The sequence below is a fragment of the Hyperolius riggenbachi genome, chromosome 1 (assembly GCF_040937935.1).
Source record: "Hyperolius riggenbachi isolate aHypRig1 chromosome 1, aHypRig1.pri, whole genome shotgun sequence".
Lineage (NCBI taxonomy): Eukaryota > Metazoa > Chordata > Amphibia > Anura > Hyperoliidae > Hyperolius > Hyperolius riggenbachi.
Window position 1 is genome coordinate 169,391,587 of NC_090646.1, and position 14,430 is coordinate 169,406,016.

Genomic DNA, 14,430 nt, shown 5'->3' on the forward strand with positions numbered 1-14,430 from the left:
CCGGGATCGGATTTGAGCATCACTACCCATTAGTATTTACGGTAGGTAGCCAGAGATGCCTGCAAGTATTAGGTAGCTAGAGATGCCCAAACTGAAGGGAGATCTGGTCAGTGGAATGAAGAGCACAGGGTGAGTAACCTCTCACTTGTATAGCACTTGGCACTCTGCATAGAGAAGGAGAGAGGGAGGCACTCAGGGAGGGCAGTGAGCCACCCTTCCATCATCAGGACCTGTAGGCACGTGCCTTATGGTAAATTCAGCCCAGGGGGAGGGGGGGCACCTGTAGCTACATATGATGTGCAAGGGAAGTAAGGGAGAAATGACAGCTAGCACACTTGCGGTGCGGTTCAGTGAGGGTTTGTAGATTCCAAGGGTTTGATTCACTATCCAGCGGTAACTATTAGCGCCACAGCAATAAGCGGTATGGGGCCGTGCGTGCGCAAATATGCGCACAAACGTTTGCGTGCATAAAGCTATTGCCGTTCACAAAAATGTCACACAGTGCGCCATTAATATCACACCGTTCATGTGGTAATTCACCTTTGCGCGCTAAACATTGCATCGTTTAGCGCGCCAAGGCAAATTACCGTGCGAACGGTGCGATGCTAACGGCACACCGCGCTACGTGCAAATGGCAATAACTTTATGCGTGCAAACTACCTACGCCCTAGTTTGCACACCCAAAGTCTTTAGGCATGCAAACTAGGTTAGCGTCAGTTAGTGAATCAGGCCCCTAGGGCTTGATTTACTAACCGGCGCTAAGTGTTCGCACCAGAGTAAAAAGACCCTTAGTGCATGGAAAGTAGCTTTATGCGCACTAATAGTCGCGCAAAACTACATCGAGCATAAAAGTTGCACTTCGCCCAGTAACGCGGTGCGCCAAAAAAGTCGCACCAGTGCACCCTAAAGGTTGCACCGTTGGGCACACTGGTGCACCATTTCAGGGGCACCATATGCGACATTTTCGTCACACCACATGCAATGTTTTATGTGCGCTAAGTCCTTAATGCTTAACCTTTAAGATGTCCAAACTCATTTACCATCGATTAGTGAATCAAGCCCCTAGAGGGCAAGGTCTAAGGTGCCAGGACATCTGTGCCTATAGGCTCCTCTGAGGTAAATCCAGCCCCGTGCAGACCTCAGAAGTCAGCCTGAGAAGTTTTTGCAGGACACCACGATATCAATTGACAGGTAAGTTTGATTTTTAACTTAACGTGAACCTTAACTGTCCTAAAAAAAAAAAAAATTCACTTACCTTGGGCTTCCCCAAGCCCCCTGCAGCCGTCATGTGCCCTCGCAGGTCCTCTATGATCCTGCATTCCACCCCTGCGGGTTAGTTTCATTTTCAGCTGACTGAGAGTGTGGGCAGAGCCAAGCAGCACGCTCGCAGGGCCAGCAAACGCGTGCGAGTCACGTGGTCTGGTGTCCCACTGCTCCCAGCCATCCCTGCCATCCCCTGCCCATTAATACATGCATTTTGTTGTAATGTCCCAAGTCTCATCACCATTTAATATATTGCATAACTGTGTCTAATTTATACATCAATAAAGTATTTATCTTTGTACACTAAGGTGGCTGATGACCCATATAGGCTAGTTTCAAGACTGAGTCGGCCCCTGTCCAGGTGTCTCCTTGTACGCGTTCCTGTTGTCAAGCGCGTCCTGCGCAGGCACACTAAGAGAAACCTTGCACTCCGCCTGCGCAGGACACGCTTGATGATGGGAACGCGTACAAGCCAAGGAGATGCGTGGACAGGGGCTGACTCTTGGTCAGTCGAAAACAAAACTAAACCGCGGAGGGGGAACGGAGGATTGTGGAGGACCGTGAGGGCACAGGACAGCTGCAAGGGGCTTGGGGAAGCCCCAGGTAAGTGAAACTTTTTTTTTTTTCTGAGGACAGTTAAGGGGACAGCACTGTACATGGTAAGTAGACAGTGGTTTTGCCTACCAGCAAAAGTAAGCCTCAGGACTTTACGCCAATCGGCGTTAGGCGGTCCTGAGGTGGCCATGCTCAGCGGCTTGACGCGGTCAGCAATAGGTTAAAGCCTCGTACAGGTACTATATAGATGTCGGTAAAAATTAACAATGCACAACAGATTGCCGAGCACGGAGAAGACAGCGGAGACCAGATTAAGGCTAAATGGGCCCTAAGCAAAGTAACTGATTTGGGCCCTCCCATCATGTCGTAATAGAATCAGAAGATGCAGCTGCATAGCAACATGCCACGCACACCGGGGCAGCCGAGCTACTGGTTGCTATGGGCAACAGCCCGCTTACCTCTGTGGGTGCACAATGCAGGGAATAGCAGCGGCAAAATGCAGAGTGAGAGATGAATGGCTGGGACATTTGCACTCAGGGGCTGGGGCACCCCTGTGAAGAGGGCAGCACTTTCCCCCTGCATCTCCAGCCTGGCAATAGCAGATAGCTCTGGACACCGCCAAACCGGAAGCCGTTCCCCAGACAGAATTACATAACCATCCCCACCACCGAACAACCAATTTAATGCTAAACTAGACAGGCACCATGCAGCCTCCATCCCAGTGAATACGATAGTCCAGCAGAGAAGGCAGCCGCAGCGGGGGAGAATGACATCACCAAATGACTCACATTCATCTATTGCGATCCAAGCAATAGAGGTCCCGTCATCCGGAGCCCATCTGTCTCCTCTAGAGTGCTGCCGCTCTGTTACTACTACTATTACTACTTCCTACTTCCTGTCTGATCTGAGAATCAGGAAGTTCAGAGCGAGCGGCTGCACTGTAGAAGAGACAGATGGGTTTCAGATGACGGGATCTCTATCGCTTGGATCATGGACAGGTGAGTGAGCGTTTGCCATCTGCTGCTATCATTCTTGCTGCAGCTGTGGTTCTCTGTGGGAAGGGAGAGAGGAGTGGGCAGTGGCAGAGCGCACAGTAGCAGAAGGGGGACCTAGGAGCAGAGCCTGGCTCTGAAGACAATCAGCAGCGCACGGCATCATTTGACAAGACAAGACAAATAACATTCATATCGCGCTTTTGTCCTGGTGGACCTAAAGCGCCAGAGCTGCAGCCACTAGGACGCACCCTATAGGCAGTAGCAGTGTTAAAGAGACTTGTCTAAGGTCTCCTACTGATTAGGTGCTGGCTGTAACGATCGGTGAAGCACAGAGAGGATCTGATTACCGGTGATCTGCAGTATCACTGGGAATACAGAAGTATACCAGATTATAAACGATCTGCAGTATCACTGATAATCCGATATACAAGCTAACCTCTGTTCACCTGAGTAGAGTGTAGTGTTTGGTGTAACAGTAATACTTAGAGGGCAAGGCCTCAGTGCAGCGAGGAGTACTGCACAGATTCCTTCCGCAGACCTGAGCTCTCCAAGACGGGAGGAGTCAGACTGACAGTAGGAAGGATTGTTTGAAAGTGACACTCAGTAGGAAGGGTCACTAACAGAGCGAGGAACCGCCTCTAACGGTAAGGTCGGTTCTCAAGGTCGGACAAGCCAGGTAGTACACACACGGACAGATACAGTACAATATCAGAAAGCAAAGGCGGAGTCTAAGTACAGGCAGGGTTCCGCAACGGGGAATCAGATATAACGAGGTACAGAATCAGGAGGCAGAAGCGGAGTCTAGGTACAAGCCGGGGTTCGGCAACAGAGTATCAGAAGTATCGAGGTACAAGATCAGAGTTCAAGGGGATAGTCAAGGCAGGCAAAGGTCATAACAGATAATCACAATCAAACTAGTACTTTAGCTATCAACAGAATCTAGCTAAGTGTAGGATTACAGCTCCAGCTGGTCCCGGCACACTTACGGATCTGACTACGGATCTGGGTGCTCCCACATATGTGATCGCAACGCCAGACAAAGAGCAAGTGAACAGCCAGCAGTATATATACCCAAGGACCTTTCCAGGACCTCCCTAATTGCTGGACCAATGAGAGTTGTGGAAAATGTCAGCTGACCAGCCTGGTCAGCTGACTCACTTCTGGCTGTTATTTAAACTCAGCCTCTGTGCGCGCGCGCGTGTCACTCTGAATCTTGGTGGACTATCAGTCCCAGCCACACCAGTACTGTCTTGCAATGTATCTTGTGAACCGCTTGCGGGGGCCGCCTCCAATGCGGATTCCGCCGTTCCCAATGCGGATTCCGCCGTTCCCAATGCGGATTCCGCCGCTCTGCCTAAGCGGCATGCGGCGGTTTTTCCGCGTTGTGACGCCCTTCTGGACGCGGAAACAGCCGCCTCACTTTGAGAGACGGCGGCTTTTCCGCGTTTCCTCACACTGGCTTACTGAACAGGCAGAGCCGAGATTCGAAATCTGGTCTGCTGTGTCAGTCAGAGCCCTTAAAGGGACTCCGAGCAGTGCCTGTGGGTATGCCTTTAAGCATATCCACAACTAATTAATTACATCCTCACACCTACCAGCATGATGTTTGTAATTATATCCCCCTGGGTTCCTTATATTTCATTGCATTGTGCTGAATTGAGCTGCCGACTTTGGTGAAAAGTCATCCTGTGTAATACAATGTAACTATGGAAAGATGCCTATCATTTTGAAGCTCTCTTTCTCCTCTTTCCAATGATAGATAAACTGCCACCCTACGCCTTTTATTTTTCGCTATTTTCGCGATCAAAATTGCCGTGGCCGTGATCTTGATCACGAAAATAGCGAAAACTAAAAGGCATAGGGCAGCGCTTTATATATCATTGGAAAGAGGAGAAAGAGAGCTTTAAAATGATATGTATCTTTCCATAGTTACTGCACTGCTCAGAGTCCCTTTAATCATTATACCATCCAGCCACCGCTGACAGGATGGCGAGGGCTGGTTTATGTGCTGATGGGGCCCCTTTGACTCTGAATGGGGGCCCCAAGCGACTGCTATTGTTGCCTGGTCAGTAATCCAGCCCTGCCCGGCCGGAGCAAGTAATGTATGAGGGGGAAGGGGGCAGCGGCAGCTTCACAGATTGTGATCGGTTTCATGCAGTGAAGGCAGCCATACGATCCCTCTCTGATCAGATTCGATCAGAGAGGGATCTATCTGTTGGTCGAATCTGATGGCAAATCGACCAGTGTATGGCTATCTTTACTGAAAAGAACCCCTTTAGGTGACCAAAACAGCAAAAAAATACTTTCTATATCATTTACTAGGTCAACAACAAATAGGTTCTGTTTTTTTATATCTTGAGGAAGGAAAAATACCATGTGTATATATACCACGTATAAAGTGGTTAACAGACTTCCATGATTATCCCAAATGCTGATTTGCAAACCAGGGCATTATGCCAAAGTTTACATGAATATTGGTTGGACCCGTGTCTGGCTGATCTGAACTAAATGGCTAGTCTTCCATTTGAATTTGAGTTTGTCCCACAGTGCTGCCCATAATTATTCATACCCCTGGTAAATTCTGATTTAAAATTACTTTTATTCAGCCAACAAGTAATTTTTTGACGGGAAATGACATAAGTGTCTCCCAAAAGATAAGACGACGTACAAGAGACATTACTGTGAGAAAAGCTTTTTTTTTTTTTTTTTTTTTTTACATTTGAGCTTGTCCAGCCCAAAATTATTCATACCCTTCACAAGCTGTCACAGTCTGTGAGAAAATCCAAAGTTCTACACCATTCTATTAGTGGGTGGTGCAACTCGCACCCGTTGCTCTTTAAACGTCACACCTGGTGCGACAATAACGGTGCATAGGATGCCCCTGAAATGGCGCATTAATGCACCGCTTCGGGGGCACCCGATGCGCCACTATCGTCACACCGGGTGCGACGTTTAAAGGGCAGTGGGTGCGACGTCGATGCACGCGCAGTGATTAGGACTGAGAGAGATGTGTGGGCGCAAACTACTTAGTGCCGTGGTTTGCGCCCACTAAGTGATAGGGCTTCACGCCGGTTAGTGAATCAAGCCCAAGATGTTCCTCACTGTGGAAAATCTCAGAGGACATGGTCGGAAGCCAAAAGGGACACCTGTGCTGGCCAGAAGGATAGTGAGAGAGGTGAAAAAAATCCAAGGATCACCACCAAGGCCATCCTGGTGAATCTAGGCTCTGCAGGTGGCAATGTCTCAAAGTAGACAATCTAATGTACACTGCACACTTAGGTTTCACGGATGCACACCAAGGAAACGCCACTTCTCCAGATAAGGCACACAAATGCTCGATCGGCCTTTGCAAATGCTCATCTGGACAAAGAAGGAGACTTATGGTCTTCTGTGTTATGGTCAGATGAAACAAAAATTTAATTGTTTGGTCACAATGATGTTTCCTTCATTTGGCGTAAAAAAAGGAGAAGCCTTCAACCCAAAGAACACCATCCCCACTGTCAAACATGGTGGTGGGAATCTAATGCTTTGGGGGTGTTTTTCAGCCAATGGACCAGGAAATCTAATCATAGTAAATTGCACTATGAAAAAAAGAGCAATACATGGGGATTCTTAATGACAACATCAGGCAGTCAGCAGAGAAACTTGGCCTTGGGCCCCAGTCAGCATGGTGTTTTTAGTATACTGAAGTAGAGTATGGGTGTAACATCTGAAACTATGGCGGCTGCGGATATGTAGGCTATACCTGCAGCCGCCTTTGTTCCCTGTTCACAGGCCTTATCCGTCCCGGCGGCGTCCAGCACGCCGGGAACGGCGTTGTCTCTTGCTCATAGGGTCTCTGTATCAAGCGGGCGCGTGCGGAGACAGGACCTTTGTGCTGGAAGAAGGTGCGTCAGCTGACCTGCCGGTCGGCTGACGTCAGGAATGACTCGCGCCGCTCAGATTGGCTGATTGCTAGGAGGCGTGGCGCTGGGCTCTCCTCGGCTTCTTAAACCTTCACAGATCATTGGCAACTTGTCTGCTGTTGCGAATACACTCGTGTTAGTGCTCAGACCTAGTGAGGTTCCTGTTGATGATAGATGTATATGCAGTGCTTGCGATATACATCTATCTATAGTTAGTTATTATTACATTGTTCTCTGATTACCTGTGTATGATTCTGGCTACTCTCTGACCTTGCTATTGCTAAAACAATTCTGTACCTCTTCCTTTCTGACTTAAGTTGCTGAACCTCTGCCTGATATTAATTACTCTCTCGCCTGCCGATTTTGTACTATCTCTACCTGCCTGTTATCGAACCTTGCCTGTCGGACTACTCTACTCACCAGTGGGCCATTGCCACTGGTGAGGTGCTCTAGCTGTTAGCACCTACCAGCCCCTCTGGTGAGGTTCAGATTTACTTGCATAGCTCCAGTGACTGATAGTACCTTGCCAGCTCCTCTGGCAAGGTCTAGTTAAACTATTCAGTCATTTGTGCTGCTAGTACCTTACCAGCTCCTCTGGCAAGGTTTAGCCAAACTTCGTTAATTCTTTCATTATTAGTACTTTGCCAGCTCCTCTGGTAAAGGTATTGTTATTTGTGTTGGTAGACCCTCCAGCTCCTCTGGAGAAGTCTATACTGTTGCACCAAACACCACACCTTACTCTCAGCATGCTATACTAGTATTATTGGTGATACTGCAGATCACCACATAATCAGGTATTGCGTCTGTATTATTGGTGATTCTGCAGATCACAAATAATCAGACGTCTGAGTTGCAGCACCCAATCGTTACAGAACAGCAGACCAGAAATAATATGGAGACACTGTGCAATCGGGTGGATCTGCTGGCTACCAATGTTAATGAACTCATTAAAACAGTTAACATGCAGCAGACCCAGATTGACCAACTGATTCAAACAGTTAACCGTTTGAAAAACCCTAATGCACAAGTGCCCTCCCCTCATGTCATAGAACCCAGGGTGCCTCCTCCTGAAAAATTCTCAGGGCGTCCCTCTGATTTTCGAAATTTTAAACACAGGTGTTTATCTTATTTTGAACTACGGCCAGTATGTAACGATTGGTGTCAGCTAAACAGATTTTCTGATAATTGGTGATCTGCAGTATCACCAATAATACAGATGCTATACCTGATTATGTGGTGAGCTGCAGAATCACCAATAATGCTAGTATAGCCAGACACAGGACTACCAAGGTGAGATAGTGTTTGGTGCAACAGCAATGAGGAAGATAAGGTCTCCCGAGGAGCGGGAGACTACAGACAATACTGCAGCCAAGGATCACCTGAAGAGCAGGTGAGTCTGGCTGTACAACAGTAAGGAAGCCCTGAGGAGCAGGAGCTACTGGCGTGCTGCAATGTTGATCGCCTGAGAAGCAGGCGATTCAGACAGTACTGAAGCCAGTGGACACCTGAGGAGCAGGTGCCACTGGTAGCTGCAAGGTAAACACCCGAGGAGCAGGTATTTGCCGACAGTACTACAATAAAGCTTCACCTGAGAAGCAGGTGACGGCTACAGATCCCTCACCAGTGGCTAGGCCCACTGGCAAGGATAGAGAGGTCAGACAGGCAGAGTAGGCAACGTACAGGCAGACAAGGTACAAAGACAGAAGGCTGATTCAGTGTTGTGTTCAGGCAGGGTCGGCAACGTGAATCAGATAGGCAGAGGTACAGAGTCAGCAAGCAGAAGAATAGTCAAGGAAGGCAGAAGGTCATAACAGATAATTGTAACGATTGGTGTCAGCACGCAGAGAGAATCTGATTATTGGTGATCTGCAGTATCACCAAGAATGCAAATATATACCTGATTATTGATGATCTGCAGAATCACCGATAATACAGATATATTGCTAACTTCTGGACACCTATAGGTATGTGAGTGTTTGGTGTAACAGTAGTACTTTGAGTAATGCACCTGCTGAGCAGGTGATCAGAAGCAGCAAGGAATACTGCTCTTGAGGGCACAGGAACCTTCCAGCAGCCTGAGACTCTCTAAGGGGTGGAGTCAGGCTGGTGATAGGAAGGACCAGAGAGTGAGTGACACCTGAAGGTGGATGTCACATTCTGATCTGGAGACTATCTCTTAAGAGGAGAGATAGCTCTTGAGGTCGGGCACGCCTGGTCGGCAACACACGGACAGATAAAGTACAAAAGACAGAAGGCTGATTCGGTATCCAAGGCAAGCGGGGTCTGGCAACGGAATATCAGATATTCGAGGTACCGAATCAGAGATCAGAGGGATAGTCAGGAAAGCAGTAAGTCATAACAGATATCAACAATGCCTAGTCTGGGTGTGAGGTCCTTGGTCTCTACACCCTGGAACTAGTCTAAGCATAAACAGAATAACAGTACAAGTAATCTGGCTCAGTGTGAATTCCCAGGTCCACCTGGTTCAAACACACTGTTGGATCTGACTAAGGTCTGAGTGCTTCCACGTAGTGTTCGCAACGGCAGACAACTTGAGACTGGCCAGGAGTAACTATATATGGAGTAGTGCTCTCCGGCACCACCCCTAATTGATCAACCAATAGTATCCTGCTCTGGAGTCAGCTGATCGGCGTAATTGGATGACCTCTCCTTGCCCAGTATAAGAGTTCTGCCTCTCAGCGCGTATTCCTAAGCCTGTGTGCACTAACAGACTCAGCCACACCAGACACCAGCTGCCGCGTGCAAACTGCCGCGCTGGACGCGGAACCAGCCGCCTTACTGTTGTTACATGCGGCGGCTTTTCCGCGTTCTGCCCTGTTACCAGATGCATGCTTCCGTGTGCAAACCGCCGCATTGGATGCAGAATCAGCTGCCTCCTCAGCAGCACACGCGGCGGCTTTTCCGCATTCTCTCACAATAATACAATGTAATTAGTACTTTAAGCTATCAACAGAATCTGGCTAAGTGTGAATTCCCAGCTCTGGCTGTTTCTGGCACACTTTGGGATCTGACTAAGGTCTGAGCGCTCAAACGTAAGCATTCGCAACAGCAGACACCGGGCAACTGACAGTCTGGTACTATATATACACTAAGTTGCTCCGCAGCGCCGCCCCAGCCACTCAGAAAATCCGAAGTACTGTTGGAGTCAGCTGACTAGACAAATCAGCTGACTCCCCTTCTATTCGCATAAAGGTCCTGTCGCCTGGCGCGCGTAGCCCTCATTCTTTGTGCAATGGAAGGACCAGGCAGATCACCAGCATGAAACTGCGCGGCAGAGGCTGCCGGCTGATACGCAGAGACAGCCGCCATGCCACCTGTCTCCACGGCGGCTTCTCCACCATTCCTTACACAGTATCGTCAGGTACAGAACGCCAGAGAATTACCTTAATTAAGATGTTATTATCTGGTAATTCAGTCCTGGGCCTATAGTCTCCCTTCAGAAGAATGAGGCTCTGGCCTCAGTTGACGCTTTTTTTAAGGCAATGGCAGTTATGTACGATGATCCCGATTTAGCCATAATGTCAGAGAGGAAATTGAAGACACTCAGGCAGGGGCATAATCCTGTTGAAACTTATGCAGCTGAGTTTAGGAGATGGGCAGTCTCAGCCAGATGGGGGCAATACGCACTCTTAGATGCGTTTTGTGTCGGGGTTATCTGATGCAGTTGTCGACTTGATGTTGGGGCACCCCGAACCTAAATCATTGGACGAAGCCATCTCACTGGCTGTCAAAATTGATCGGTGAGTTCGCTATCAGAAGCAAGCTCGAAGTATAGTTCCAGGGAGATATGCTTCTGGTACCTTTTCTGCTTCAGTGTCTTCCTCTCCACCTCGTGATGAGCCAATGCAGATTGGGCAAACCAAGCTCACAGAGGTCGAGAAAAACAGGAGACGCAATGAAAAGTTATGTCTTTATTGTTCTGAGAAAGGGCATATAGTGGCTGCTTGTCCCAAGAAGGCGGAAAACTCTATCACTTAGGAGTAGCTGGAGGTACTACCCTAGGCGATCCAGTCTTACCTCTAAGCAATAAACGTTTAATATTCCCGTGCTCTATCACCTGGAGGGAGCAGGTTCACTCCACTCAGGCGTTTATAGACTCCGGTTCGGCTGTGAATGTCATGGCTTATGATTTTGCTGTCAAATTTGAATTTCCTTTAACACCTGTGGTATGTCAGGTACAGATTACCGCATTGGATGATTCCCCATTACCAATTAAACAGTCAATCACCCAGACTCCTGTGTTGTTGTGTCAGTTAGGAGTCTTGCACAAGGAACGAATACAGTTTCTGGTACTCAAAATGTCCACCTCCACCGTCATTCTGGGTATGCACTGGCTTAAAAAACATTCTCCTCAGATCGACTGGAGTTCCAGACAGTTGTTAAGCTGGTCTCCTTATTGTCCTCATCATTGTCTGGAGAATGTTACCTTAGCCGCTACTGAAATTCAAGTGGAGGGGACTTCTGAGTCGTCCTCTGAAACCCCTGAGATGGATTCCTGGGTGGATTGGGTACCTACGTTAAGCCCATTCCAACAGGACGTCCCTGAAGGAAAACCAGATGGGGTTCTATTCGTTCCATTGCAGTTCAGACTTAAAATTCTTCACGCATTCCATACCCATAAAAATGCTGGTCATCCAGGGATTGCTCGCACACAGGAGTTGCTGGACCGTTGTGTCTGGTGGCCTTCGCTAGTGTCAGATTGTAAGGCATTTGTCAATAATTGCTCCGTTTGTGCTAGGAGTAAGTCATCTAGACGGGCTCCTGTGGGTACCTTACAGTCACTTCCAGTGCCTGAGCAGCCCTGGACCCATGTGTCCATAGACATTGTGGGTGAACTGCCTAGATCAGAAGGTAAAACCGTCATATGGGTGGTAGTCGATAGGTTCAGTAAGATGGCCCACTTTATTCCCTTGGACGGACTCCCCACTGCACAAGAGTTGGCAGGGCTCTTCATCCGTTACATTTTCAGACTGCATGGAATTCCAGGAAATTGTGGTGTCAGATAGGGGAGTCCAGTTCGTGTTCAGGTTTTGGAAGGCCTTCTGTTGTCATACGGGAATGAGCCTATCGTTTTCCTCCGGCTACCACCCACAGACTAACGGGCAGACCGAAAGGGTCAACCAGTCTTTAGAGCAGTTCCTTAGATGTTACGTGGCTGATGCTCAGATGGATTGGGTCGAATTCTTGCCTTTTGCAGAATTTGCCCATAATTATTTGAAATGTGCCTCCTCGGGATTCTCCCCTTTTCAAGTAGTAACGGGGAGATCACCGAAGTTCTCTCCGCTGCCGGTGGTATCATCACCTTTCCCGGCCTTGGAGGAGTGGCAAGGGACATTAAAAGAGATCTGGGGAAAAGTCAGAGAATTTGAAAAAGGCTTTTTCTATCCAGAAAAAACAGGCAGATAGGAAACGTTCTGTGGAGTGGAATTTTCTACCAGGAGATTTAGTGTGGGTTTCCACTCGACACTTGGCCCTAAAGCAACCCTCTGATAAATTGGGTCCCAAATTCATAGAGCCATACCCTGTGACCAAAAGGGTCAACAATGTTACCTATGTTGTCTCGCTCCCAGCCAGCTTCAGGGGTGGTAGAACACTTCATGTATCTCTCTTGAAACCTGCTGTGCATGTGGATTCCTCTTCCCTCCCCCCCCTGTGGTGATTGATGGAGAAGCAGAGTACGAGATAGAGCAGATCTTGGATTCTCAGGTGGTGCGTAACTCCATACAGTACCTAGTCCACTGGAGAGGGTATGGTGCAGAGGAGAGATCTTGGATACCACTTTCTCGCATGCATGCAGAAGAACTCAGGGAGGAGTTTCATAGATTGCACCCCGATAGACCAAGTGGTTCGTGTCCACGTCTAGGGGGGGTCGACTGTAACATCTGAAATTATGGCGGCTGCGGATACCCAGGCTATACCCACAGCCGCCTTTGTTCCCTGTTCACAGGCCTTATCCGTCCCGGCGGCCTCCAGCACGCCGGGAACAGCATTGTCTCTTGCTCATAGGGTCTCTGTATTGCGCGGGCGCGTGCGGAGACAGGACCTTTGTGCTGGAAGAAGGCGCGTCAGCTTACCTGCCGGTCGGCTGACGTCAGGAGTGACTCGCGCCGCTCGGATTGGCTGATTGCTAGGGGGCGTGGCGCTGGGCTCTCCTCGGCTTCTTAAGCCTTCACAGATCATTGGCAACTTGTCTGCTGTTACGAATACACTCGTGTTAGCGCTCAGACCTAGTGAGGTTCCTGTTGATGATAGATGTATATACAGTGTTTGCGATATACATCTATCTATAGTTAGTTATTATTACATTGTTCTCTGATTACCTGTGTATGATTCTGGCTTCTCTCTGACCTTGCTATTGTTAAAACTATTCTGTACCTCTACCTTTCTGACTTAAGTTGCTGAACCTCTGCCTGATATTAATTACTCTCTCGCCTGCCGATTTTGTACTATCTCTACCTGCCTGTTATCGAACCTTGCCTGTCTGACTACTCTACTCACCAGTGGGCCCTTACCACTGGTGAGGTGCTCTAGCTGTTAGAACCTACCAGCCCCTCTGGTGAGGTTCAGACTTACTTGCATAGCTCCAGTGACTGATAGTACCTTACCAGCTCCTCTGGCAAGGTCTAGTTAAACTTTGTTAATTCTTTCATTATTAGTACTTTGCCAGCTCCTCTGGTAAAGGTATTGTTATTTGTGTTGGTAGACTCTCCAGCTCCTCTGGAGAAGTCTATACTGTTGGACCAAACACCACACCTTACTCTCAGCTAGCTATACTAGTATTATTGGTGATACTGCAGATCACCACATAATCAGTAGAGATGTGGCGAACGGTTCCCGAACCATTCGCCGGCGAACATCTCCAAATCCCTGGGGCTCTTACTACTTCCGGGTCGCACTGACCTGGAGTAGTACGCCTGCGCTGCCCGGCGGAGCGCGTTCTAGATCGCGCTCCTGTTGCCGGGCACTTTCTGCGTGTGTGCGTGACGTCATGAATGACGTCACGCTCATGCGCAGAGAATGCCCGGCAACAGGAGCACGATCTAGGACGCGCTCAGCCGGGCAGCGCAGGCGTACTACTCCGGGAGTAGTAGTGATTGGAGGAGGGACCCGGCTGGAGAGGACACCGCGCCGCCGGAGCCGCACATCACCGCCGCTGCCTGGAGGAGGGACCCGACTGGAGCGGACACCGCGCCGCCGGAGCCGCACATCACCGCCGCTGCCTGGAGGAGGGACCCGGCTGGAGAGGACACCGCGCCACCCGTCAGGAGAGGTAACTTCACTTGGAGCCCCCTAATGTCCCCCTGCCTACCCCCTGGCTACATAGACTGGGCACATATACCCACTGGCTACATAGACTGGGCACATATACCCCCTGGCTGCATAGACTGGGCACATATACCCCCTGGCTGCATAGACTGGGCACATATACCCCTTGGCTGCATAGACTGGGCACATATACCCCTTGGCTGCATAGACTGGGCACATATACCCCCTGGCTGCATAGACTGGGCACATATACCCCCTGGCTGCATAGACTGGGCACATATACCCCTTGGCTGCATAGACTGGGCACATATACCCCTTGGCTGCATAGACTGGGCACATATACCCCTTGGCTGCATAGACTGGGCACATATACCCCCTGGCTGCATAGACTGGGCACATATACCCCCTGGCTGCATAGACTGGGC